The sequence below is a fragment of the Triturus cristatus genome, chromosome 11 (assembly GCF_964204655.1).
Source record: "Triturus cristatus chromosome 11, aTriCri1.1, whole genome shotgun sequence".
NCBI classification, from domain to species: domain Eukaryota; kingdom Metazoa; phylum Chordata; class Amphibia; order Caudata; family Salamandridae; genus Triturus; species Triturus cristatus.
In genome coordinates, this window is record NC_140594.1 from 675438292 (window position 1) to 675463535 (window position 25244).

General features: G+C 45.2%; 1 protein-coding gene across 2 annotated transcripts in view; it reads left to right on the forward strand.

Annotated features, from left to right (window-relative positions):
- LOC146785310 (dehydrogenase/reductase SDR family member 12-like) overlaps window positions 1-25244 on the forward strand; it is a 242409-nt gene that overhangs the window by 84191 nt on the left and 132974 nt on the right. The window lies entirely within an intron of this gene.

Genomic DNA, 25244 nt, shown 5'->3' on the forward strand with positions numbered 1-25244 from the left:
ACTTAAGTCTGTATTGATCAGTGGTTAAGCCAAACCCATCTATTAAAGCATCTTTCAAGATATAATAGTCATCAGCATCCTCTTCTCTTTCAGAGAGGAGCTTGTCTCTTCCTTTATCTGAAAAGGAGAGCCACAGGATTGCTGCCCACTGCTCTACTGGGACCCTCTGTACTCTACAGGCCCTTTCAAGAGCAGATATCCATTTGTGGATATCATCCCCATTCTGATAGGGGGCACAATCTTGTGGAGGTTCCTATTGTCAGGGACTTTCTCTCTAACTCTAGGGGTTTCATTACTGCCACCAGGGATCTCTAGACCCCACTTTCTTGAAGCTTTCTGAAGCTCCAGGGTTTCCCTGTCCAATGCTAACTGTTCTCTTTTAAGCTCAAGCTTAGCCTGCTCAAATTTGATCAGTCTGCATTTCCTCTCATGGGAGGATTCTCTTCTCTGAGAAGAGGCAGAGGACCCTTTGGATCTCCTAGAATGGTTGGATCCCACTGAGGGGGATCTGTTCCTTCTTGGATCCACTACTCTCCTTTTAAGGGTGGAGGGAGTGCCTCTTGAGCCATCACCTCCATGCTGTGAGTGGTCTGTTTCTTCCAGGTCAGGATTTTCATCCTCTTCCTGTTCCTCATCAGAGTCCACTCTGGGAGTGTCCTCTTCTGAAGTATGCCCACCCACTCTGTCCGTCCCTCTGGACCCTATGGACTCCATAAAGTCTGCTATGAGCAGGATTTCCCTGAGACGTTTTGTGTTGGCACCTTTGTTTGTCTTCAGTTTTCTAAGGGTGCACATTTCCCTGAGCTCTGCAAAGGTGAAATTATCATACTTATCTACTGGGACCCTCCGGGGTCCTTCCATAGCCTTAGTGCCACCTGAAGACATGTTTAGTGTAGTGATGTATCTACCTACACTAAGTGTGGCCTACTGAACCCTCTCTTGAGTTGTAGTCAAGGTGTGCTAAACCCTCTACACACAACTCCAAGTTCAGTAGAACTTATTGTATTCTAGCTTGAATTTATATGTACCTTTGGTACCTTGTGGCTTTCACTTTAGAAATTCAATTTGTTATCTGGTAAAACAATGGCAAGCTTGAATCCAACCGCTGCACACCAATGTGAGAAGTTGGCCTGGCATATGCTGTTCCTAGTTATAGGGACACCTTGCACCAGTCCAATTCGACTCCTATTGATGATAGGTTTAAGACAACCTTTAAAGAAAGCTATCCTAGTGGTAGCTGTGGAGAGCAGCCTTCAGGCTAAGTCTTGAAGGAGTGTTAAGCTTATTGTTTTACCATAATAACCTCTTGAATAACCAAATGAAAGAGTAGCCCACACAGGTATATATATAAAATATATGTATTTATTCTAGACAGAATCCCACAGTCACTTTATGTGGCTAGTGGCACAGTTACACTTCAAACAAGCATTTATAAACACAATAAATAGCACAGAAATCAATGGGCCCCAGGGGGGGACCAAACCATATACTAAAATAGTGGTATAAGAACCACGACAATTCTACAGGCAATGCCTAGGGCATTCAGGATCGCTGGCCCCTTAAGAATCCACCCACAGTTAAGAGGAAGGGGACCCACGGGAGGCGTGTGCAGTGCGAGAAGTTGCTATCAGGATCGCAATGTTAGCCTATGGAGAATGTCGCGGTTGAATAATTAAGGTTTAAGGACACTTCTAACAACAGTACAAAGTTAAGGCTTGAGACTTAAGGCTTTGGAGAGCCCACCACCACGGAAGTACCGAAGTACCACTGTTACCTGCCCCAGGGAAGCCGGGTGCATAGGTCGATTCTGGTGTCGGGTCGCGGGCTGATTTTCTATGGAAAAGGAGTCCAAACTGCTGCTAGCTGGAAGTGTCGTTGAAGTCGTGAAGATTAAAGTTGAAGAAAAGACAAAGAGGAACCTGAAAGCAGAGGGGACAGAGTCTGGGTCACAGCACAGTGACCAGGGAGCTCACAGGAAGGAGCTCGTGGATGTCGGGTGCTTCAGGTGTGGAAGGTACAGCTGGGCTCTGCAGTCACGGGCTCCGGGAGGCTTCAAGGAAGGCCAGCTTCTGGAGGGCGACTGTCCCACGTCGGCTGAGGGTCGCTGCGGTGTTAGTGTCCCGATTGGATCCACTAAGCATTGGCAACCGCAACCCACGCAAGATGAACAAAGCAGCTGCTGGTGCAGACCCACGCGGTCTGAGGGTGCTCTCCTTTGCAGGGAGCGTAGAGCAGGCCTGGAGCAACCAGGGGAACTCTTAGAAAAGAAGATTGTCTTCCGTCAGGGCCCACAAGTCGAGAGACAAGGGACCGCAGAAGGCAGCAAAATGGAGTGCGTAAAAGGGCTCCCACGGGCCACCGGAGCGGGCCAGGGAGCTGAGAGTCGGCACAATTGCTGCTTGATGGTTGGCTCAAGAATGGGCCAAAGCACAACTTCCCCACTGGTCGGGGTCGTGTGCTGGACAAGAGGTGGCCGGTGTCTCGGGGTATGCGGGGATCTCGACACCCACGTGGTCCAGGGTGCTCAGACTTGCTGGGCACACTCACAGGACGCTGGGATGCACTGGAGACCCACCTCGAGGTTGCTGGAAGGCGTCGAAGGTCGTGAGAGCAACGAAGTTCCAACCGGGTATCTTGTAGTCTTTTAGGTGCCTGCCAAGCAGGGGGATAACTCCTTTATCCCAAGGGAGATTTCTTCAGTCAGCTGGGCAGCAGCTCGTCGAAGGTCAGTTCTGTGAAGTCCTGTACGAATCTAAGGCTCTAGGGCAAAGTTATTCCCATATATCCCCCAGATTAGGGGATGGTCCAAAAGAGAGCCTACCAATCAGAGTAGAGGCGGGAAAGGGTGGCTACACCCACTCCCCTTTGTGTGTTTCCCGCCTGGGCGAGGGGCAGGATGCCCCTGAACCGGTTCCAGGCGGTGTATGCAGAATTGGGGCTCTGCAGCTGCCTACGTGCAACTCTGAAAGGACATTTGGTGCACCCGCCCTGTTCCAATCCACATATCCTGTCTGGGGAGGTGCTGGCACCTCCCTGCCACAGGAGCCCTATTGTCCAGATGGCGAGGCTGGGGTTTTCCCCAGCAACAGCCAGCCAGAGTCGTGTAGGTGGCGAACAGTAGCCATTTTGTGGTACATGTGCACTTTTAAATTGGTGTCCAAATTCTACCGCTTTTCCCATATCACCCTCCTAGCAAGGGGGAATCGTGCCCCCATGCCCATGGCTGGACTGGGGGTATGATTCCTTCATGTTTGACACCAAACACGATATGGTTCTGTGTAGCCATTCCTAAGTTACAGCGATGACGCAATAACTTATAATGCGGTTAAGAGTATATGGTATGGCTACACTACAAACAACCCAGTAACGATTTTACGAAGGTTGCAGAGAGGTCCTACTCACGTAGGGGTCCCCCCTCACACATACCTCAGCACCCAGCCCTGTAGGATTACCAGGGCCTGCCATAGGGGTGACCTATGGGAGTATATGTGTTGTATGGTATGGGACATAGGGTACCTACATCCCTGTAAGGGGTGCTAGCACCACCTTACCCAGGCTACAGTAGTGGCCTGGTGGTGTCAGTTTGGGTGGCTGTCCCAGGGTGGCACAATAAGTGCTGCAGCCCTGGTAGGCCTACTGGGGGACCCATGCCCTGGGTACCTAGGGTACCATCTTCAAGGGACTGGTAGGGCATGCCCAGCATCCAATTATGTTTGTACCTAGAGTACTCACAACAGTTTTAGGGAGAAAGCAGATAGGCTGGGGTCCTGGATAGCAGGATCCCAGCCAGACTAGTCAAAAACCACTTAAATACCAGGCAAAAAGTTGGGGGCAACCATTAGTCAGATTCCACTCTCCTACAGTACCATTGTATATAGATCAGAGGTCTCCAATCAGTAGCATGGGAGGTACTGGTTGCTCATCAGCATCCTGGAAGTAGCTTCCTGAAGTGCACCCCACCACAGTACGTATTTGGAGGGTCTACTCTAACCATATTGAAGGTCACATTGGATAGAAAATACAGATTTTCTTTGAATGTCTCAAGTGCATATTTGAGACAAAACCATTTAGTTTGAGAAACTGATATGCTGATGGTTGGAAACAAGATGATTGAAAATCCCAAATATAGTTAAACTTCTCTTTCAATGACAGTTCGTTCAGAGTTTTGGAGGTTTTATTTGTGCTAGTATACACTTACTGCTGTGACACACTTACTACTGTGACTGTTACCATCATCATCATCAAGGAAGCTTTATTTGACTAAGCAAGTCATAAAAGCAGATGCAGATAAAAACCTATAAGTTAAAAAAAACTCGACAATACAAGAATTAAGGTCTGAATTAAAATCTAAATTAGTACATTTGTGCAAAAAAGCAAACCGTGCCTTCTTTTCAAAAGTTGCATATTAAAACCAGGTTTAAAAAACATTGATTGCAACCGATCACATGCACCATAGTAGACTTAGGTGAGCCCCACTTAGCCAGGTATGCCCCCATATTCATATTGGATAATAGGTGGTTTCATTGTGGACAATTGCTAGCCCTGATTGATTTAGAGCGAATCTTGCCACATCAACTGCAAAAACTTAGCCACGGGGATTGCATACCTGGGAGATGAATCAGAGCATAGAATTAGTAAGGCTACATTATGTGAGCGTGTGCCCAGATTCTTACAGAGCTGGGCCAGCCAAACTTTCCGCGGGCTCACGTAAGCTGGGCAGCGAAAGAGCACATGGGAATCTGATTCTACTTGTTTAGCGCAAGCAAGACATTTGTTATCCCCGGTGGAAGACCATTTGGATGAGTAAGACTTCAACAGCAAAGTACCAGATCTAAATTGGAAGTAGAGTTTCAGATCCAAAGGCTTTGTAGGTATATCCCAGTATGGCTCTTGGCTCGGGCATGGTTTGATTTGGAGAAGGAGCCTTTCTTTAAGGATATTTTTTTTACGGGAATGTCAAGATAAAGGGGAGATCCCACAAGTGTGAAAAGCTTATTTTATAAAACTTATCTCTCAGGTCTCGCAACCAGCTGATTTTATGAAATTGATCCAAATTAATAACATCCCTTAGGCCCTCTGTATATACTGACAATTCCTGTGTAACCCATTGTCTTCTCCAGAATAGAATTGGGCAAAGCCTAGCTAAATCCTTTAAGGCTTTCCTACCTAGATCATTCCTTAGAGGGAGGGTAGGTGTGCTCTTCGGTAGACTTGTGATTGCATGTAGAAACGCATTCTCGGCTAGTGTGAGCCAATTCAGGTTTCCTAGGCCCCACAGTTCAGCCCCGTAAAGGACTGAGCTCACCTCTTTACTATCATAAATTTGAAGAGCCGGGCTAATAAGCTTCGTCAAGGAGGTTTTAACTTCCTTTCTAAGGATACCAGCTAGCTGCCGATGCTTTAGTGCCAAAACTTCAATATCAGGCTTCCACTTCATGTCCTTGTAGAATTTGCTGCCCAGATAGACAAACGCATCCATCTGCTCCAGAGGTAGCCCATCCATCATCATTTACCCTCTGAATGATCTATGCTGGTTAAATGCCATAAACTTTTTCTTTGCGTAATTGATTTTAAGTCCTCTCAAAAGACAAAACTCTGTGTAGCGGTAGAGGGCACTATGCTATCCACTCAGTGTTTTAGAGATTATCAGCGTGTCATGCGCAAACATGAGAATGGGAATTTTCCTTCCAGTTACAACAGGGGCATCAGTATGAATGGCATCAAGGAAGTTTGCAACGCCATTTATAAAAAGAGAGAACAGCGTGGGCGCTAACACACATCCCTGATGAACGCCCTTGTGCACAGGAAAAGGATCTGTCTTGTTTCCTGCCACCCCCACCGTATTTGTGCATAGTTGTCCTCATGGAGACGGGAAATTGGGGACTATTACCTCATTAATCATGTGGAGGCATACATTCCTGACATTGATGTAGGCAACCCCTTAGTATGTGTCAGGGTCATTGCTGTTCTGCTGCAACATAGAATTTAAATATCCTTCTGCCAAAATATTGTATCAAGAATACAGACTAACACAATATCATGAAGGTGAGTATAGAGATTCATTTATGTGGTCATGGTATTGTTCAGCAGGCCCTAGCAGTTGGCAAAATCAAAAGATTCAAAAAGCACAAATCTAGTGGATTATCAAGGGGAGATCAGATTTCTTAATATAAATCTAAAGCAAATGACCATAAAGTATGAATTACTTGCAAATGTGAAAACATTGTATTTGTTTTTAGTTACAGCTGCCTTTCCTCTTGCCTTCTTCTTGATTCCTTGCCTGGGTTTACGACTTTGCAATCTGTAAATTGGACCATGGGGTAGATGTGGTGCGATTGATAAATTATTTATTATAAAAGGGACTGTATGGACAAAATGGGCAGTGCTTTATCTTATGCTTGACACCTTCGCACTACATGCCAGCGATAAATGCAGTAGGTAATTGCATCTTTCATATTGCTATAGATCTGCGTAGTCTGTTTTGCAGGTCAAATGTTTAAGAGATTATTAATTTGAGACCAACAGCCTCATGCATCAAGCAAAAATCCAGTTGGTAAAATACCGAATCGCTAATAACACCCGTTAGCGAATAAAAAAAAAAAAAACGATTTCCAATGCATGAACCCAAAATGTGAGCCAATAACGAATCGCAAAATAAATCCGGTAAAATACCGAATCGCAAATAACCAAAAAACAAATTTACCGAATCGCTAAATACCGAATGAGCAGATACCGAAATCACTATTAGCTCCTGGAAAGTGCCAATGGCATATAACGAATCGCACCCCAATGCAACAAAAGTCGCAAATGCCGAAAACCCCAAAAATCGCTATTTTGCTTGAGCTAAATAAGGGGAATCAGAACCTGGAGGTAAAGTTAAAAAAAAGTCACGTGAATAAAAAAAAACACTTTCAACATGTGCAACTGATTGTGCCAATCACCAAACCCTTAAATGTGGCCCAGGAGACCCTGTTGGCTACCACAAAATGGCAGCCCTCTACGTGCTTGCAAGGAGGATGCGTATCAATGCGGCAGGACAGCGCAGGAGAAGGGTCCAGGAGAGAGTTGTCAGACTGTGCATCACCTTGCTCGGGCAGAATGAGGACGAGGTGTACGAGAAGTATCGACTCAATCGTGCCATGATCATGCGCCTCATTGCAGACCTGGAACCATCACTGCAGCACCAGACACACCGGACCAATGCAATCCCTGCGCACGTCCAGGTCCTATGCAGCCTGCACCTGCTGGCCTCAGGGAGTTTCCAGGGGGTAATTGCGGTAGCCGGAGGCGTATCGCAAAGCGCACTCTCACGCTTCTTCAAGAAATTTCCTAGATGCCATGCTGACAATGCTACACACCCACATCAGCTTCCCCACAACCCCACAGCAGTTGGACCGCAACAAACAGGCATTCTACCAGGTGGCACAATTCCCCCATGTAATTGGATGCATCGACTGTACGCATATCCCCATATGTCCACCCGCAGCAAATGAGTACATATTCCGGAACCGCAAGTCCTACCACTCAATCAACGTGCAGGTTGTGTGCGATGCCAATCACATAATAACGGACCTAGTGGCACAATTCCCGGGGAGCACACACGACTCCTACATATTCCGCCACAGTGGAATCCACAGGCGTCTAATCAACGGAGAATTTGGAGAGGGACTCCTGCTTGGTACGTACAAATTACGCTTCCCCACACCAACACCACACATGTATGGACATCACCAATGCTAAGTCTTTGCTTCTATCTTCTAGGTGACAGTGCTTACACCCTGCGTGAATATATACTCACCCCATACATCAATCCAGCAACCCCACAGGAACAACGCCACAACGCAGCACACATAAGCACTAGGAATGTCATAGATAGGACATTTGGGATTCTGAAGAGTCGCTTTAGAATTCTACATAAGACTGGCGGCGCCTTGCTATACAAACCTGAAACCTGCTGCCGGATTATTGCTGTATGTGCAATGCTGCACAACATTGCGACCAGAAGGGGGATACCCATAGAGGTTGACAGGAATGACCACCACCGGGATGAACAACCACCCGCCCAACAACGACAGGCACACGTCCCTAACACAGCAGAGGGCCACAGGAGGCGGACATACATCATGCAACATCATTTCTGAATCAGGTGAGAATGAAACATTACAAGTTTGTTTGGGGTGCAACTGTTTAATGCACAGTAGCACTGCGGTATGTGCAACAAAACAAGCAATGGAAATAATGCTCCACAGGAAAAAAGTAAAATCAAATGTGCGTTAAAGTCACGCCTGTGCAGACTCAGAAAGGGGAGGTCCATGGTTGCCCCACCATGGTCCGGCATGTCTGTGTATCTGTCTAGTGGCGCTTGCCACGTACCCCAAGCCTCCGCTCAGGTGTCTCCAATGCCTCACCGCGGCCTGTCCCCGTGGAGGCCCGCGAACTGCGGCGCCTGGTGCTGGCCTCTGGCAGTGACACGCTGCTGACACTGGAGGCAGCCTCACTGGCGTCATCCCCTCCCAAAGCAGCAGCACTGCATGTGCTGCTCTGTAGGTGTTCAACAGCAGTGGTCATCTGCCCTAGTGCCTTGGCAACATCCCCGCAGAAGTGCCCAAGGTCCACCTGCAAGGACACAGAGCGGCGTGCCAACGCACCAATTGCTGTTGGTGCCTCCTCTTCTCGCACTCATGGCCCTCCCTCATGGCACGGGTGAGCTCATGGATGTCTTCCCTGAGGTGAGCATTGCCCTCTGCCACCACAGTGGTCATGTCCCTAACCGCCGTGCTCATGTCCGTAACCGCCGCAGTCATGGCACACATTTCTCTAGCAAGGCGCACGATATTGCAGCTAATGTTTGCCATGTGTCGTCCCTGCAGGCGCTGTACACGCAGCATCCTCTCCTCGATGGCATAAGTGTGTGGGAGATCCAGGTCGCCTGAGGAGACGGAACTTGGCCGAGCCCTGCGCCGCTGTGTGAGTCTTGCGCGTCCAGGTGGTGCATCAGGTAGTGTGATGGTGCGCAGACTGTGTCCCAATTGTGTGGAGGGTGTTTCCATCACCTGCAAGGGTGCAACTTGGGACCTGCGCCTCGGCGCTTTTGTGGCTGTTGTAGCTGCAGCGGGTGTGGCTGGTGCTGGCGCTGGTGCCTGTGCTGGTGGTGCTGGTGGGGTGGCAGGTGGAGGTGATGTATGCGCATCCTGCGCTGTCTCCAGGTCGGAATCCACAGGTGTCTCGGATATTATCAGCCGCCGGGATTCGGACGACAGCCGCCCGCTGTCGTCCGAATCCCCAGGAGATGCATCTGTGTGTGAAACAGAGCATGGTTAGTGGGATTGTTACACCTACGTAGTGTTGTACACATACATGTCCCTCTGTGATCCACTAAATAAAGTCTCTATCCATGTTCAACTGATGTGGTGAATGGTCATTGCATTTACGCCTGTACATGCACACTGGGCTGACTAGACTACAACTCCCATGATGCACTAGTGTTGGGAGTAAAGCTGTGGTGCCAAAGCTGCATACACACTCAGATCCTGCTGGGGGCATGGAAATGGATTTACGCTATGCTGGGTATGGGCACAGTGTGGAAATATGGATTTTTCTGGTCAGTTATGTCCCCTATCTTGGACCCCAACGGTTCTATGTGCATGTTACAAGTACATGTATGTTCCCTCCAGTTCTAGTTATGAAGACGCAAATACATGTCCGTCCATCGTTAACATGTCCTCTTTCAGATCCGCCATGAATGGGCCGGATATTCCATTCCTAAGTACGAAAGGCCACCGCCTTTATATGGTTCACTTATGCCATTTTACAGTCCAGGCAAGTAGGCCCTGATTCTGTCATCAAGCTTTTCTTGCTTTCTATCTCTGAAGCTCCAGTCCGAGCCTGCATCTGTGACCATGAACTTTGTCTCATCCTCTGCGCGGCTCACGATGCCTGACATCAGCTTGCTGCCTGCCAAGAACTGTATTTCACCTTCGGAAATTATCTGTTCCGCTCCCTGCCCAATGCATTCTTGTCTAGTAGCTTAAGTAAGCATTCTGCCAGCTACCGAGCAAAGGCCCGGCTTCTCTGTCTTTTTACAAGTAATTCATAGTCCTGTTACTATGGAAGATTCCTGCCCTCGCATCTAGTGTAGACACTTAGACGCTTGTACACGCACTAACAGTCAGTATAGTCAGTATAGAATAAGATTCTACTCCAAGAAGGCCTCTTTTTTGGATAACATAGTTCTTTAAACATAGGATGTTAGATATGATTTGGGATTAGGTTGACTTGACCCTCCAGACATCTGTCGCCACATGTAGAGCTAAATGTCAAGTCCCCTTCACCCCCTAGCTGCACGTCAATCACACGTCATGCTGCTGCGCGCGCATCTCTGCCAAATATTTCTGCTGACATTGCGAAATTCTTTCATGGAACCACCCCATTATGACATCATGCCTGATGACGTTCCTTTGTTACGCCCAATCACGCCCATTTTCGATTACGCATGAATAATGTTATCTTCCTTATCAATTGTTACGCCTCTCGCATTTGCTCCACTGTAATGCCTATTGTATAAAAGTGATTAATTATCAATAATGTATGTACTTCACTTCCTGAACCTCCGTGGTGATGGAACCTGGAGACCACGATTCCGAATCGTTTATTGGAATAAAGCCCATTCCGAACCTCTAATACCACGGATTCTGCCTCTTATTTATTGAGCTATTTTTATTATGTTCTGTATCAAATTAAGTTCCGGTAATTAAACTATTTACCACATAAATGGCGCCCGAATAGGGACACTTTCTCATCTCACGCGCCGGCGGTGCGTTGCAGGCCCGGTCTCCTGCCACAGCTGGACGGACAACAACGCGTACCAGCAGGATTTCCTGTATCTCCCTCCGGTCAAGCGGGGGCGACTGAGGCTGCGATCAACACCCAGACGAGGCGGTGAGAAGTGCGAAGTATCCCGACCAGAGCCTAGCTGAGAGAGCAAGATCCGAGGTATACAGAGGCCCACCAGGTTTCCGATGTCCTGAAGTGTCTGAAGTTTTCGAGTCGAGTCCAGTCCGGTCCAGTTCAGTTCAGTTCCGTTCCGAGGCCCTCCGTTCCGAGCTACCCGGTGAGTACCATTACTGGGGAGGCGTTCTGGCGTGCACATAAGTTGTGCCGGTCCAGACGGGTTTGGGTACACAAATCCGGTCTGCACTGTTTTAGCAGTGTATCTGTACTGTTTAGCAGTATATCTAGTATATCAAGTATATAAATTCAGAATAATTTCCGTTAATGTCGAGAATTATGTTTTATGATTAAGTTTTCTTAGATCATCAATAGCATCGCTGTTCATTAAATGTTAAATGTTAAATGTATTGATATGTCCTGCATATTGTGGTATGAATGACTGTTCATTATTGTGTTTTATTGTATTAAGTTTGTTCAAAACCAAGTATCAGATCAGTTCTCAATATGCCGCTCTTTTCAAAACTAAGACAGATCACAACTAGAAAAGGGGTACTCGAAGAAGCTGTTCCCATTCCTCCTAGGGACACTCCAGGGTACTTCATGTACCATAAACACGGCTTAGACGCTATATTATTTCTTGATCTATGGGTAGACTACACTAAGGAATTACCAGAAAGTCAGAGGTGGCCCGCAGCTGGGACCTGGGATGCAGAGTGCATCGTGAAAGTAGAGGAAGAATTATGGAAAAAGAAAGCTAGACAATCACAGAAAGACGCCGTTGAATTATGGCGTAAGGAATCGTATAGACGTACAGAAAAAGCACGTAGACAGGAAGAGAAGAGTAAAGAGAATTCAAATAAAGTTCAAGAAAATCTATTAATTGAAGAAGGTACACGAGTGAAATCGGAACAAGTAGACAGACAAAGACATGCCCTTATGAAGGGTATGTATCCCCTTCTGGCCGAAGGATTACCTAAGGCTACTCCGGGGATACCAAAAGACTTGCCACCCCCATTGTTTCCAATAAAGGTACATCCTAAAGGGCATCCTAGAACCGCAGAAGATGTTTTCCTTTCCTCATATTTAGATGACGCAGCTCCCGAGTATGCTAACCCCGCCCCACACAGACCGTCGGCCGGGGAGGTTCAACGCCAAGATCCTGTATCTGTATCCTTACAACAACAAATCCTGACACAAGTTCCGGCAAGTACGTCCGTTTCCACATCTGTTCCTACAGCTACTTCTATAGCTGTGTCCACACCTATAGTTGCTGTATCGCGTTCTACGAATCCTTTCACGCCCGATACTCCAGACGGGGCTACTGGAGGTGCTACCCATATTTTTTCTACGCCACCCAGAATAAATAAACTTACCTTTCAAGAGTCAGCACATCCACGTACCCCCAAACTCATAAATTCCCGCACGCTTAAAGAACTTCTTGTAGATTGTAGATATGACCCTGTGCCCGGCAAAGAGGACGAAATGATCCTGGCATCATTACGTATCAGACGAGCCGCGGTGTATTTAGGGAAGTTACCAGGAATGACTATGCATCTAGATAATATATATCATTTTGTCCAAACAGGGCGAGATTCTGAAAGTATTAACAGAGCTATGGAATACCAGAAAGTGGAGATACAGGGGGAACTGTTACGTTTCCTCATAAATTGTGTGATCAGAAATCAAGACCGACCGGGGGTAGACCCGGAAACAATGGAAACTCTTACCAGATGGAGCCAGAATATATCAGAAGGGAGACATGACAGGCAAAAATGTATAATAGCCATGTGTAGAAAGATCCGTAAAGAAATAGAACGCCTACACGAAGAGAGATTAGCGGTAGACCAGTTTGAACAAAACGAGGAGGAGGAAGGATCAGGACTGCCCACAGGACAGTCAGACACCATAGCCTATGTAGGTAGAGGAAGATCTTGTAATAATACTAGATACTTTACTGATCCAATACGTCCGATATGTCCAAATAATAACAGGAATTTCCAAGCACCTATAATAAATATGAGGTCCCCCGAGCATTCGTTCCAAGCCGCCGACAAATTACTGCGAGAACGAAGGGGTTATCATTTTCTCGATTCTATGGATGAACAAGAATTAGCCAGGTCAGCCGTTCATTGGGTTGACAGTCCCGGAAAGTATGATGATGATACAGTAGCACACACATTTTTGAACCTCACCCCAGAGGAACAGCGTTTAGCTGGGATTTATATGATTCAACAACTCCTTATACTATATAAAGGCCAACATTCAGATCCTGGTCCCTTACCTGATATATTGACTGAATTACTCACGAATAGAAGAAAAGGCCCGAGGTCCAGGTTCGGGGCTTGGGGACAAAACTAAAGCACTACCAGGTTTACTAGTACAGGTATTACCACGTTTATTAACCACGAAAAAGGAAGACTGGGGTGCAATATCAGCCTGTAAACAAAAGCAAGATGAAGATACTAGTGATTTCTATGCCCGTTTCGAAAAATGTTTTGGTATAAATAGTGGTATAAAAGCAAGTAGCGAGTCATACCCACATCTGTTTGTGACAAAATTAGTGGAAAATTCTTTGCCCCAAGTGAAGAATAGAGTATTAAAATTCGAGAGTACCTGGCAAGGTAATACCCCATCACAAATGTTACAAATGTTACAGTACCATTACAATAGAATTAGAGAAGAACAAGAACATGAACAAAGACGCATGAAAGACACGAAAATGAAAATGCTAGTCTCCCAGACAGTTCCAGCTGAAGGTCATAAAAAGGGTACGACACATTCCGGTGATTCAGCAGGACCTATAAAAGGGACATGCAACTACTGTAAACAGCCAGGACATTACATACACGATTGCCCAGTCCTGAAGCGTAATATCGCCACAGGTATTACAAAAGAAAGACCACGGCCACCTAGACAGGATCAGAATGAACAAGGAGCACCGCAGCATGCACAGGCCATGCCAGCTCCACAACAGTCTATACAGTTTGTGCCAGCCGCACCAGCGTTGCCTGCTGCTGCCACACAAACCACGACACGACAGCTGTACCAGACCGCACAGTATGACTATCCTGATTATCAACGATATGCATGAACCAGCCTAGAGAGGGAAGTTGACTTACCCCTTATCGAGGTCCCTGTAGACCAAGAAGGACCTTATGTACATAGTGAATTATTAGGCCAAGATAGAAAATTTTTACTAGATACAGGGGCAAGTCGAACAACTATAAAACGTAGTGAAGTTCCAGGGGCACCCCTCTCAGGCTCACAGAATATTTCCCTTGGTTTTTCAGGAAAACCTATTGTTAATGAAGTATCACAGCCTCTTCCACTTACGATAGGACCCTTGACCAGAACTACAGATTTATTGCTTACTAAATCATGTCCAGAAAACTTGTTAGGTATAAAAACACTGAAAGCTCTAGGAGCTATAATATGTTGTTCTCCGGAAGGAGTAAGATTGTTTTTACGTGATTTCAAAGGTCACTATGTGTCTCGAGACATGGATTCCCGACTGCAGACTTTACCCACACATTTATGGGCACAAGGCCCTACAGATGTTGGTTGCATGAACATTACACCATATCGAGTCACACTAAAGGCAGGAGTGGTACTACCACGAATGCGACAATACAAGTTACCCCCAGATGCTGTAATGGCTTTACTGCAAATCATTGACGAGCTTATTGGCCAGGGAGTGGTTGTGGAGACCGACTCCAATGTATGTAATTCACCGATAATTCCGATTCTTAAACGAACTGATCCAAAGGCTCCTCCAGTATATCGATTGGTTATTGATCTGCGCGAATTAAATAAATGTATTGTACCACAATACCCCGTAGTTCCAGACATCTCTTCATTACTGACAGCTATTGATTCCGAAGCAACATTCTTTACTGTAATTGATCTCAAGAATGCCTTTTTCAGCGTCCCAATAGATCCGGAAAGCCAATACTTGTTCGGATTTAGTTTAAATGGACGTAGCTTTAAATTCACACGCGCACCTCAAGGATTTACAGAAAGCCCCAGCATCTATAGCCAAGCACTGAAACGAGAACTTGACAGTATACACATGCCAGTCAACACTGCTCTGCTTCAATATGTCGATGATCTGCTGATCACCGCCCGAAGCGAACCCGAATGTGAAAAAGCATCACTGACGGTTTTACAATTTCTAGCCGAAAAGGGGCACAAGGTGTCCCCTTCTAAGCTGCAATTCTGTGTCCAGCGAGTTATTTACCTTGGTCACTCGCTGTCCAAGGAGGGAAGGCAGCTTACACCAGATCGTATCCAGCTAATTGCAAATATGCCAATACCCAAGACACAAAAGGAGGTGCGGGCTTTCATAGGCCTCACTTCATATTGTAGGCAGTGGATCCCTCAGTATGCGTTTCTAGCAAAACCACTCATTCAATTAACAACACAGGAGGCAGCCACATCGACTGTCCTCCCTTGGACTCAGGAACACACACTAGCTTTTGAAAGCTTAAAGAAAGCTCTATGCCAAGCACCTGTTTTAGCAACACCATGTTACAGAAAACATTTTACACTCTTTGTTACAGAACGAGAAGGTACTGCCTTATCAGTACTCACACAGGAACAAGCAGGATCACACAAACCGTGTGCTTATTTTTCTAGTACATTAGATCCCGTAGCTCAGGCTCTGCCTGCGTGCCTGAAATCAGTGGCAGCGACAGCTTTAGCAATCAGACAAAGCGATGCCATAGTGTTAGGACATCCATTGACAGTACAAGTACCACATGCAGTAGAGGTTCTTGTGAATCGAACGCAAACACAACACTTGACTATAGCGCGACTTACAGGTTACGAATTAACATTGTTTCAGCCACATATAGAAATCAGACGTTGTAACACATTGAATCCTGCCACACTTTTACCTGTAAATGGAACAGACCCACTAGCTCATGATTGTATTGATGTTATTACAATAACGACGAAACCCAGACAAGACTTGACAGATGTCCCATTGTCAGACCCAGACCTAACGTTGTATGTAGATGGTTCATGTATGAGAACAGGTACAGGAAAGTTAGTGGCCGCTTACGCAGTCACAACAGACACTGAAATTATTGAAACCAAGTGTATAAATACCTTGTCCGCTCAAGCAGCAGAGCTCGTCGCTCTGACACAAGCCTGTATTCAAGCCACAAATAAAAGAGTCAACATATACACTGATTCACGTTATGCATTCGGAGTTGTACATGACTTCGGCGCGCTGTGGCGAGAGAGAGGTTATTTAACTTCTCACGGTGCCCACATTCAGCACGGACCCCTCATTCATGCCTTATTAGATGCAATACATTTACCCATTGCAATATCGATTATGAAATGCAAAGCTCATACGAAAATCACTGATATCATTTCTCAAGGCAATGACCTAGCTGACAGAACAGCTAAACAGACTGCTCAAACTCAAACATCCGATATGACAAAGACAATAGTCCAGACACCAACACATTGCATGATGGTTAAGGATCCCGCTCTTGATGTAATTGACATACAGACACATGCTACTCCAGACGAAATAAGGAAATGGACTGAATTAGGAGGGATCCAAACGGATCAAGGATGGATGACGAAGGAAAAATCTGTATGGTTCCTTCCTGATTCAATGGTCCAAGTCATTATTAACACTGTCCATAGTCCAGCGCATCTAGGAGAGAAAGCTATGCTAGACAGCATTCAACATATTTGGTTCAACAAGCATTTACGAACAGCAGCGAAACAAAAAGTTCGTACCTGTATGATCTGTTGTCAGTTCAACCCAGGAAAAAGCATCCCCGTAGAGCAGGGTGGATTTCAGCCTCCTGATCACCCTTTTGAAATCCTCCAGATGGATTACATCCAGATGGAACGATGTCGAGGATTCAAATATGTTCTCGTAGTTGTTTGTGCTCTTTCCCGTTGGACAGAGGCGTACCCAGTATCAGATTACACTGCCCCGACTACTGCCAAACAGTTAGTTCGAGAATTCTTCCCACGGTACGGTTTACCACGTGCTGTCTACTCAGATAACGGCCAGCCGTTCTCATCCGAACTAATGAAACACGTTTCACTTTTGTTAGGATATCAGTGGAAGTTTCATTGTGTCCGACACCCCGAGGCAGCAGGTCTCGTGGAACGACATAATCAAACTTTGAAAATCAGATTGTCCAAAATATGCAGGGAGAAAGGTGTCGACTGGGTAGTAGCATTACCAGTTGCACTCTTTTACATGAGAATGGTAGCACACTCTCGAACAGGGCTATCCCCGTATGAGGTGATCTTTGGCAGACCACCAAATATGTGGGGGACTCCTATACCACGTAAAATAACTGATATTGACTGTAATATGCTGACAGATTATTTGGCTTCCTTGATGTCTGCACTACAATCTTGTCGTTCACAGGTAGCTGCAGCTTTTCCTGACAACACTGAGGTGAAACCCCATGACGTAATTCCAGGGGATCTCGTTTTAGTGAGGAACTTTGATCGAAAGACTCAGCTGGATCCTAGGTGGAGGTCGCCTCAATTGGTCTTGCTCACCACAAGGACAGCCGTGAAGATCGAAGGCAGAAAAGGCTGGGTACATTCAAGTCATATCAAGAAATTTTATGGACTACCATCGGATATAAAAACTACACCTCGTGTGTCTTCACCCATTGACTCAAAACTTCCTTTGGTTGACTCAGGTAGTCACGAACATTATAAACTAAAACTCAGATCTAATCAGCCGGGAAATTTGATTGTTTAAGTCCTCTCCAAGGTGAAGCGGTTGAATTTGTCTCCGACATGTATCCCTTAGATCTGAATAGAGGAAAAACCCGAAAAATGTTGAAACGACATGCTTACTGTAAATCACTGCGTAGTCATTGCACAGTGACGTTATTAATTTTGTTTTCCTTAAGTCTTTTAATAATTATTGCAAGTATATTTTTGCACATATATTATCCTATTTCTAGACATGTTTATAATATTACTGCTGAACATTCTTTTAGCGAATTACCTCCGCATGAATTGTCATACAGATTTGCGCTGCGCAATAACACTTTTATTAGTATGTTACATCATTCCCATCAGGTTAGCAATGCTACAAATTGTTGGATATGTGGCCGACTCCCTCCCTATCAGAACTATAAAGGAATTCTACCTCTTTTTCCATACCCATTCACACACAACGGCTCCTGTGGAGCATGGTTTAGTTTAATTAATTCCTTAGATTCAAATTCTGCAGTTTATCAAGACAACTGGGTATGGGGAAATCTGAACTTAGTTTTACTTAAAGTCTGCCACCCCAACAAGGAGGGACTTCCCAAAAGAACAGGAACTGATCTAGAAAATGAAGTATATGGATTAGGTAATTTTACGCTTAATCTCTTGATCTTGAATGTCGAATCCGAAGTCACTCCAAGTTTGCCCGCCATGCCAGTATTTCAAGTAAAAGGTGAATTATGTGTAAGAAAGAATGGATCCATACATATGGGCCATAGTAGATGCACCACTGTAATAGAATTTAGTGATCAAGGCAAGTCGACATTTAGAGCTTCCCGCCATTCCTATTTTATATGTGGTCAGACGGCATATGTACGTTTGCCTCTAGATTGGGATGGTACCTGCTACATTGGATTCCTTTTACCACCTGTTTTTCTAGCTCCTCCTGATTATCACAGAAATACTCATTTAGTACACAATGGAGAAAGGAGAGATCTCCCAATAGTCGATTACACTGAAACAGCATGGGAAAAATACACAGATTTCAATAAAGGTCTCTTTCCCTATATAGGTACCGTTACTAATAGTAAGCTGATACGTAGATTGACTAGAACCCTTGAAGCAGTAGTGAACGAAACTATTTCCGCCTTAGGCAATTTAACAGAAGAGCAGTCTGCTATGCGGATTGTTGTGCTTCAAAATCGTCTTGTCCTTGACGTCATCCTGGCCGATAGGGGCGGAGCTTGTAGGGTCATCGGATCAAGCTGTTGCGTATTCATACCAGAAAATTCGCCATCTGTATATAAAGCCATAACCCGCCTTCATAAGATTATAAGCCAGATACACCAGAATCCAGGCACCTGGACTTGGTCCGGATGGTTTTGGAGCGTGTTATCAGCCTGGGGATGGAGAGTTCTATCCTTCCTAGGTATTGGCCTTCTCATACTATTCAGTTGCTGCTTATGCCTGCAATGTGGACCAGCGATTTGTGGTCTGTGTGCCACATCGTGTATTCCACATCAAGATCTTCGTTCAAAATCCCGGAAGAAGAAAGAAGAACAAATGATGCTATATGAACAGATCAATGGATTGATGAAGATTGATATCTCTTGACGGGCAAGTAGGGGACAAGGAGGGAATGTGGAAATATGGATTTTTCTGGTCAGTTATGTCCCCTATCTTGGACCCCAACGGTTCTATGTGCATGTTACAAGTACATGTATGTTCCCTCCAGTTCTAGTTATGAAGACGCAAATACATGTGCGTCCATCGTTAACATGTCCTCTTTCAGATCCGCCATGAATGGGCCGGATATTCCATTCCTAAGTACGAAAGGCCACCGCCTTTATATGGTTCACTTATGCCATTTTACAATCCAGGCAAGTAGGCCCTGATTCTGTCATCAAGCTTTTCTTGCTTTCTATCTCTGAAGCTCCAGTCCGAGCCTGCATCTGTGACCATGAACTTTGTCTCATCCTCTGCGCGGCTCACGATGCCTGACATCAGCTTGCTGCCTGCCAAGAACTGTATTTCACCTTCGGAAATTATCTGTTCCGCTCCCTGCCCAATGCATTCTTGTCTAGTAGCTTAAGTAAACATTCTGCCAGCTACCGAGCAAAGGCCCGGCTTCTCTGTCTTTTTACAAGTAATTCATAGTCCTGTTACTATGGAAGATTCCTGCCCTCGCATCTAGTGTAGACACTTAGACGCTTGTACACGCACTAACAGTCAGTATAGTCAGTATAGAATAAGATTCTACTCCAAGAAGGCCTCTTTTTTGGATAACATAGTTCTTTAAACATAGGATGTTAGATATGATTTGGGATTAGGTTGACTTGACCCTCCAGACATCTGTCGCCACATGTAGAGCTAAATGTCAAGTCCCCTTCACCCCCTAGCTGCACGTCAATCACACGTCATGCTGCTGCGCGCGCATCTCTGCCAAATATTTCTGCTGACATTGCGAAATTCTTTCATGGAACCACCCCATTATGACATCATGCCTGATGACGTTCCTTTGTTACGCCCAATCACGCCCATTTTCGATTACGCATGAATAATGTTATCTTCCTTATCAATTGTTACGCCTCTCGCATTTGCTCCACTGTAATGCCTATTGTATAAAAGTGAATAATTATCAATAATGTATGTACTTCACTTCCTGAACCTCCGTGGTGATGGAACCTGGAGACCACGATTCCGAATCGTTTATTGGAATAAAGCCCATTCCGAACCTCTAATACCACGGATTCTGCCTCTTATTTATTGAGCTATTTTTATTATGTTCTGTATCAAATTAAGTTCCGGTAATTAAACTATTTACCACAACAGGCATGCATCTTACCTTGGGCACTTGTGGCTGCGCCGGACGTGTCCATCTGGGTCATTCCCACGACGGCTTCCCGCTCGATAGTTCCTTCCACCAGCTCCTCCAGAGCAGTGTTTGCTGGGACCGTGGAAGGGCCGCCTCCGGTTCTGCTTGCCTCCTGGAGCCTCTCTGAAATCCTCTCCTTTGCACGGTTCTGCAGGTCGTACCACCTTTTCTTGAGGTCGTCGATGCTGCGGGGCGTCACACCTACAGCATTCACCCTCTCCCGGATGCGCAGCCAAATGCGGCGCTTCTCTTGCTCAGGCACCTTGAGGGACAGCTTACCGAAGAGGCGATCGTGCTTGCTGCTGACTCCCTCTATCAGGTGCTCCAGCTCCCTGTCGGAGAACTTGCACTTCCGCTTGCGTGCAGCCTCAGCGCTGGATGGTGCTTCCTTCTCCATCAGGTATTTGTTTTGAGGATGGCTCAGTTGTTGTGGCTTCACTCTGCACAGGCAGTCTTCAGTCACAGCTCCTGTTTGCTCCTCTGTCGAGGCAATGTGGGTGGGGCTGCAGTATTTCCTGGTTGGTGATGTCATCTGCACGTTCCCGGTGCGACGCGGTCAATTGCGATTTCGCTATTACCGAATTCGCTATTAGCTAATTCGGTATTACCGAACTCGCTATTAGCTATTCGGAGTTTGCATGCCCCGCTATTGATTAATCGGTAAAAATAGCGATTTTTAAGGAATAGCTAGAATTTACCGAATCTGTTGATGCATGCCTAAAAAGCGATTCCTTAATAATGATTCCTTATTTCTCGATATTAAGGAATCGCTTTTGGTTTGCTTGATGCATGTGCCCCTAAGACGCTTCACATTACTTTCAAACATATTTTTTTTATTAGTTTGGTTATAAAATGAATGACCACACAATGTGGTCATGCAAGGATTCCATGGACCCTAATGCAAATATCAACAAGCATTTGCAATGCAATAGGTCTCGCAGTTCCGCGAGTTTAAGCTACTGGCATTGTAAATAACAATGCCTTTTATTTATGTTTTTAAAAAGAAAACAAAAATTAAAGGCATTGTTATTTTCAATATCTCAAACTCGCGTCAATGCGAGACCTATTGCATTGCAAATGCTTGTTACCTTTGGTCTCTCCTTTACTTGTGGCATGACAGCACAGCGATCAACAGACAAAATGTTAAAAAAAAACACTTCTGAGAGACTGGATCTTGCTCAGTCCATTTGCTGATAACATGGAGTACAGCTTTTGATTGTGCAGCAGTTGTGGGCTTCTGACAGAAGAGTGCTTGGACTACACTTCAATTCGCTCATGGAGGGCTTCCCCTTTCGTCATATCGCTGCCGTGTTCAAATGTAATGACATGGCTGCATACAAGGGGAACACTCCATGATGCTTTAATGCTATTTGCTTATTTCTATCAGGTGTCATACTTTTTCTCTAGCTGATAGCCTATCTTCCAATCATCGAGATTTATCCTCTTTGTTTCTCATTCTCGTGTTTTGTGAAGCTGCATTTCCCTTCATATCGTCTTCCCATTTGTCCCCTATCTATGCCCCATATTGTAGCTTAGGTCTATTTTTTGTGGATTCTTTTAATCTCTTTTCCACTCCTTTTCAAGTGTTATTTTACTTGTCCTGATCGTTCGTTTACTTATCTCACTTGTTATACCGTTTTTTATTGTCCCTTGATACCATCCTTTTCTTTCAAATCTTCCACTTGTTCTTCACCCCTGGCAAGCGTGGATGCTGGTGAAAGGTGAATACACAGGATAATCCTCAAGAGGTAGCTGATTTTAAGCTTGCACAGATCTGTACTATGTGCACGTGGAAGCAGAAGCATATAATAACATAGGAGAGAGCAAATAACTCAGGGAAGCGATCTAAGGCACAGACAAAGACATCATCCCTGAAGTACTCAATAAATATCCCAAGGGCCACACTTACCAGTGGCCCGCAATAGCCTTTCAATAATAGTCAGTTGGCAACGGAGAAGGTTCAAAAGTTTACTGGCCAATGCAAAAACTCTATATAGAGGAGCCTCATCGATCCTCACCCATCAGGTGCGCCGAGGAAGACTGCTGGCCCCTTGACAAAACCACACTTATATACATAACAGATTCAGCATACAAAGCCTTACAAGTGGAAAAATACCAGTTAGTCCATGGGCTCCTGGATGAGCTCATACAGTGTTCAGTTTCAGTCTTACACAAAAGGTTGCTATCTATACAGAGAAGGTCGGCGGGGTGACTCCCTTTTCGTCCCAGGGCCTGAAGGAATTTGCTTAATACTCCCTACAGCAGATGTGACCTTGGGCCTCGGCTGTAAATACAACCAACTTGTCTCTGGGCTGGTGCGAACTAAATCATGAAGACGGTGGGCGAAAGGAACCTTGTGATCTGACACGTGGTCTATCACAGACCAAGATGGCTACAGTATGGTTTTCGGCCCTTTTTGTCGTGCAGGAAGAAGCGAAAGGAAATGCTTCTTCTAGAGCATATCATATAGGTGTTTATGTGATCAGAATTACCGTTATAGATACATTGTGCTAACTTTACATGGTGCGAATAAACAGAACAAATAATTTTTATCCTTCAGAACGGCCCTTTTAGCATAATGTAGCTAACATACCAACTTAATCTTCAAAGATGCCTTCATCTATCTGCATCATGTCATGTATTTCCTTCTGTACTAATTGAGTGTCTGTCTTTGCGGAGTTTGGTTTAGGTTCAGTAAGGGCGAGAAGAAGTCGATTGGTGCAATAAGAACAACAGGCAGGTCCAAATTGTATGCAGACACAACAGGTGAAAAGGAAACCCGCTATACCTAAAAGGATCATGAGTAATTTCCATCCCCAAGTGGCAAAGAGACCCCAGAACCAACTAGAAAGAGACCAGGTACCGGTATCTGTATGTATTTCAGATGCTAAGCGGTGCAGTTTTTGAATGGCTAAATGCACAGAAGGGGCAGAGTCAGGTATATACACACAACAAGAACTGCCAATCACTCTGCATGCTCCCCCCACGATCAGCTAAGATAACGTCTAAAACCATACGGTTTTGAAGTGTCACAAGCCTGGTCGCTTGAAGCTCAACAGTTATGTTAGTTAGTATTCCTGTAGTGATATTCACTACTCCCTCTACTACTCTAGATAGTCTTCTGATTTCTTTACTGGTCAAAATGGGTCTCCATATGGGCAGGACTCATTTCATTATGTCCACAAAATGTTGTGCAGGGGTATCGGTCTGGTCAGTGGCATCCCCCACAGTAGCTCGTTTTCCCAAACTCCGCCGGTTCAGTGAATGGGTTTTATGATAGTCAGAAGGGGCTATATAGACCGGTGGGTATAGGAAAGACAGATAGCATCTACCTGACCATCCTCTAGGGAGCCATGTGTAGGCGTTCCCCCCACATACAAAATACACATTCGGGGAAGAAAGCATTGGTGGGCTGCTGAATGTTCGTAATCTGTACGTATAATTACATTTACTAAACCCAACTGATAGGTGACCTGTACCATGTATACAAAATGAAGATGACGCACTCAATACAGGGACCGGAATGACCTTATCATCTGATAAATTTCGTTCCTGAAAATATTTAAAATACTCAGTGAAATTAAAAGACATAAAATCCAATACTTCATCCCTTAACCAAGTGTCATTTGCATATTCAGTATACTCATTCATGCAAGCAGTTGGGTCTAGTGTACCATCTGTACCATCTTCGTTCGGAGTGAATCCCTGATGTACTTCTATATATGCTAGAATCATTTCATAATCCTTTTCTGAAAATCGGTGCTCATCAACAGTATAATGCGTATATATCATTGACAGTAACTTAAACCAGGCTTCACAACTACCTAGATATGACAAGGGCATTGAAATAAAAAGATCATGTTTGTGCATAACCGTGGGGAGGAGGCCACAGACCCAGCAATTTGCAGCGTTAGTCGAGCTATGGGTCTGGTGCAACATTTCAATAAAGGCATTCTTTTCATATGTCTGACGATGTCTCTCCTTATGCGGGGCCAGAGTATGGAAATGATGCTCTTCAGGAGCAGGAGTAGGAGTTACAAGGGTACGCACAGGGTGGCGACATTCTAAATAAATGAACACACCTAGGCATGTCACTAGTGATATAGTTATTATAGTTATGAATACTATCTTAATCCGTAAACTCCAACTAGAAAACATAGGGTGCGAAGGGCGTGGTGCTATAGGTCGCTCCTCCTCGTGAACAAAGCAGGCAAAAGGATACATTCCTACTAAAAGTTCAAATATAATCTAGGGGAAATAAGCCTACTTGCAGCCCAACCTGCCAGGGGGTGCTTCTTTCCTGTGTCCGTTCAGAGCCTCACAGGCAGACTCCTATTGTTCATAAAAAGAAAACACAAAAAGAAAAAAATGCAAAAACTTCTCGCGTTGGAGCTGCACTTGACGCAACTCTTACTGAAAGACTCCACCTGGGCCCCTCTAACCAATCAATGTCTCTATTTTCTTTCTGAACAGAGCTTCACTGAAAGTTCTGAGCTCTCAACTGGTTCAGTCCAGTGTTCTTTGATTTATACCAGGATTTATTCAAGTCTCTCTCTTTCTTCTCTAGACTGAACCTGGTAATCGCACTTCTTGCCGGGGCCGCAGGTTATAGCGAACATGACCAGGTGTTCTGGGATCAGGAAAAAGAATGGGCACTGTATGATCAAACAAACTACTGGATGGGCGATCTTTCTGATCAGATGCAGCCCTA